This window comes from Aethalodelphis obliquidens, unplaced genomic scaffold (assembly GCF_003676395.1).
Source record: "Aethalodelphis obliquidens isolate GAN/ISIS:26980383/991018 unplaced genomic scaffold, ASM367639v1 scaffold85, whole genome shotgun sequence".
Lineage (NCBI taxonomy): Eukaryota > Metazoa > Chordata > Mammalia > Artiodactyla > Delphinidae > Aethalodelphis > Aethalodelphis obliquidens.
In genome coordinates, this window is record NW_020838029.1 from 7,027,887 (window position 1) to 7,032,494 (window position 4,608).

Genomic DNA, 4,608 nt, shown 5'->3' on the forward strand with positions numbered 1-4,608 from the left:
TAATAAATATTTTTGTTTTTTAACTAAAAATACATGCACATGGTAAAAAACAACTCAAGCAATATAAAAGGATATACAATTAAAGTTATATATTACCCCTATTCCTTAGTTCCCTTGGTTCCCTTTCCAGAGAACCCCACTGTCAATTTCTTGCTTATCCTCCAGATATATTCTATGCAAACCATGGATATACAAGTATAAATGGGTATATATGTGTGTGTGCACATGCATTTGGATATCTATCTGTCTGGTTATTGATGAAAATGGGAGTTTATCATACTTTTTTCACTTAAAATATATCATATCCATATATCCATTTCTTCTCTCTTTTTGTCACAAATGGTAGCAGGCTATTCACTCTGCTTTTTTCACTTAATATATTTTTGAGATTGTGTCATATCAATACATTTATATCTGCCTTATTCTTTTGTATGGCTACATCATAATTTATTTAACCAGTCCCAGGCATTTTGGTTGTTTCCAATATCCTGTTATTACAAATGATCTCCCTGAACATACTTATTTGTACACATGGGTCAGCATATTTTTAGGATAAATTCCTAGAAGTATGGTTGCTGTATCAAAGTATATAGTGGTTGATGTTATTCCCTGCCCAACATCCATTCCATATCTTCCCCATTGTTTAGCAGTCATAAAGTTTGAAGGGGGTAGAATTGATCTCACTCCCAGCTTCTGGAGGGGGTGCACCACACATGTAACCCAATCAGGGTAAGTCCATCCCCCATGTCTCAGTTATTGGTTCAAGCAACCCAGGCCTTAGCCAATCAATGCATACTATTGTCCTGTCAAGGGGAAATTTCAGGAATGGGCCAATGATGCAAGTCAGTGAAATGTTAGAGGATATTTTTTGAAGTATTTGGGGGAAGAAGGGTTTCTTTTTGTTTTTGTTTTTCTTTGCTCTTCTGAGAGAGAACAAAAGCCAGCTTTGTCTCTTCTTTTGGACAGTATGGTGTAGCTGATGTGAAGACTTCAAGTGCTGCAGCCCTTTTGCTACCAAGAAGGGACTCGCACTTTGGATGACTGAACTGACAGATGGAAGGAAATTAGGTCCCTGGTGATATTGTTGATCCACAAAATCAAACCAATTTCAGAGCTCACTCATCCCCTGGAATTTGCAGTTATTTGAACTGATAAATCCTCTTTATTTATTTATTTAGCAGTACGCGGGCCTACTCACTGTTGTGGCCTCTCCCGGTGCGGAGCACAGGCTCAGGACGCGCAGGCTCAGCGGCCATGGCTCACAGGCCTAGCCGCTCTGCGGCATGTGGGATCTTCCCGGACCGGGGCATGAACCCGTGTCCCCTGCATCCGCAGGTGGACTCTCAACCACTGTGCCACCAGGGAAGCCCTAAATCCTCTTTATTGTTTAAGCCTATTGGAGTTGGGTTTTCTGTTACTTACCAATAAAAAGGCATATGTACTTAAATTTTCTTTTCTTTTTTAAGAAATTTTTATTGGAGTATAGTTGATTTACAATGTTGTGTTAGTTTCAGGTGTACAGCAAAGTGATTCAGTTATACATGCATTCAAAAATATGGAACGCTTCACGAATTTGCATATCATCCTTGCGCAGGGGCCATGCTAATCTTTTGTATCGTTCCAATTTTACTATGTGTGCTGCCAAAGTGAGCACACTTTAAAATTTTTTTGATAAGTTGCCTTACAAAAAATATACCAATTTACAATCCAACAACAGAATATGAGAGTGTTTCTCCACAGCCTCGCCAAAACAATATATTATCAAACTTTCTGATATTGCCATCTTTCTAGGAAAAGAGTGGTATCTTAACACAATCTTTTTATCATGAGTAGGGTTAAGCTTTTTTTGGTTTGTTTGGTTTTTTTTGGCTGCGCTGTGTGGCATGTGTATCTTACTTCCCCAACCAGGGATTGAACACGTCCCCCCTGCAGTGGAAGTGCAGAGTCCTAACCGCTGGACCACCAGGGAATTCCCTAAGCTTTCTAATATACTTAGAAGTCACATATATTTCTTTTCGTGTGTGTGTGTGTGTGTGTGTGTGTGTGTGTGTGTGTGTATTGCTCATGTCCTTTGCCTAGTTTTCTATTTCTATTTCTCTTTTTTATTGCTTTGTAAAAGCTGTTTGTATTCTAGGTAAATCAGGCCTCTGTTATGTGGGTTGAAATATATTTTCTGAATTTCTCCTTTGGCCTTTGATTTTCTTTTTGCATTTTTTATGGCAAAAAATATGTAACAAAATTTACCATTTTAAAGTGTACAATTCATTGGCATTAAGTACATTCACAATGTTGTATAATCTTCACCACTATTTATTTCTAGAACTTTTTCATCATCCCAAAGAGAAACTCTGTACCTATTAAACAGTAATTCTCCATTGTCCCTTCCCAACAGCTGTGGTAAACTCTATTCTACTTTTTGTCTTTTTTTAATATAAATTTATTTATCTTTATTTTTGTCTGCGTTGGGTCTTCGTTGCTGCGTGTGGGCTTTCTCTAGCTGAGGCGAGCGGGGGCTACTCTTGGTTGCAGTGCGCGGGCTTCTCATTGCAGTGGCTTCTCTTGTTGTGGAGCACAGGCTCTAGGTGTGCAGGCTTCAGTAGTTGTGGCACGTGGGCTCAGTAGTTGTGGCTTGCAGGCTCTAGAGTGCAGGCTCAGTAGTTGTGGTGCATGGGCTTAGTTGTTCCACGGCATGTGGGATCTTCCCGGACCAGGGCTTGAACCCATGTACCCTGCCTTGGCAGGCGGATTCCTAACCACTGCGCCACCAGGGAAGCCCCCTTTTTGTCTTTATGAATTTTCCTATTGTACGTACCTTATATGAGTGTAACTGTACAATATTTGAACTTTTCTGTCTTATTTCATTTAGCATAATGTTTTCAAGATTCATATTTATTGTAGCATATATCAGAATGTCATTCCTTTTTATGGCTGAATAATATTCCATTGCATGTATATACCAAATTCTATTTATCCATTCATCTGTTGATGGACACTTGGGTCATTTCTACCTTTTGGCTATCGTGAATAATGCTGCTGTGAACATTGGTGTACAAGTATCTGTTTGTGTCCTTGCTTTCAATTTCTTTGGGAGTGGAGTTTTTGTATCATATGGTAATTCTATGTTTAACTTTCTGAGAAACCACCAAACTATTTCCCACAGTAGCTGCAAACATTTTTACCTTTCCACCAGCAATGTACAAAAGTTCCAATTTCCTTTTTAAAAAAAATTTATTTTTTTAAAAATAAATAAACAATTTTTATTTTTTAAATAATTTTTATTTTTTAAAATAAAATAAAAAAAAATTTTTAATTTTTAAAAAAATTTTAAAAAGAATCTTTATCTTTTAAAATAAAATAAACAATCTCCAACAAGCTTGGAGATTGTTGTTGTTGTTATTGTTTTCAGATTCCACATATGAGAGAGATCATATGGTATTTGTCTTTCTCTGTATGACTTATTTCACTTAGCATAATGCCCTCGAGATCCATCCATGTTGTTGCAAATTGCAAGATTTCATTCTTTTTAATGACTGAATAATATATATTTATTTATCCATTCATCCATTGATAGTTACATTGTTTCCATATCTGAGCTATTGTAAATAATGCTGCAATGAACATGGGGGTGCATACATCTTTTCAAATTAGTATTTTTGGGTTTTTTTGGATAAATACCCAGAAGTGGAACTGCTGGATCATATGGTAGTCCTATTTTTAATTTTTTGAGGAACCTCCATACTGTTTTACATAGTGGTTGCATCAATTTACATTCCTACCAACAGTGCACAAGTGTTCCCTTTTCTCCACATCTTTGCCAACAATTGTTATTTCTTGGGTTTTTTGTGTGTGTTTGTTTTTTTATTTGTAATAGTCATTTTAACAAGTGTGAGGTGATATCTCATTGTGGTTTTGATTTGCATTTCTGTGATGATTAATGATGTTGATCATCTTTTCATGTACCTGTTAGTCATCTGTATGTGTTCTCTGGAGAAATGTCTTGTTCAGATCTTCTGCCCAGATTGTTTTTTGTTTTGCTATTGAGTTGTATGAGTTCTTTGTATTTTTCAGATGTATGATTTGTAATTATTTTCTCCATTCAATAGGATGCCTTTTCATTTTGTTGATAATTTCCTTTGCTGTGCACAAGCTTTTTAGCTTGATGTAGTCCCACTTGTTGATTTTTGCCTTTGTTGCTTTTGCTTTTGCTGTCAGATTCAAAAATTCATCACCAAGACCAATGTCAAGGAGCTTACCACGCATATTTTCTTCTGGATGTTTTATGGTTTCAGGTCTTACGTTTAAGTCTTAACCATTTTGAGTTAATTTTTGTGTATGGTGTAAGATAGTGGTTTAGTTTCATTCTTTTGCATGTGGCTGTCCAGTTTTCCCAACACCATTTATTGAAGATACTGTCCTTTCTTCATTGTATATTCTTGTCTCCTTTGTCATAAATTGACTAGAGTTCCAGTTTCTTCACATCCTCAACAACACTTGTTATTTTCCATTTTTTATCATAGCCATCCTAATAAGTATGAAGTTGTATCACATTGTAATTTTGATTTGCATTTCCCTAATGATGTGTTGAGCATATTTTCATGTGTTTATTGG

At 36.3% G+C, this 4,608-nt stretch overlaps 1 non-coding gene across 1 annotated transcript; it reads right to left on the reverse strand.

The window, feature by feature from the left end:
• Positions 1–1,549: 1,549 nt before the first annotated feature.
• Positions 1,550–1,654, reverse strand: LOC113613186 (U6 spliceosomal RNA). The gene has a single exon (XR_003430101.1). It is a non-coding gene; the product is annotated as a U6 spliceosomal RNA (small nuclear RNA).
• Positions 1,655–4,608: the final 2,954 nt, after the last annotated feature.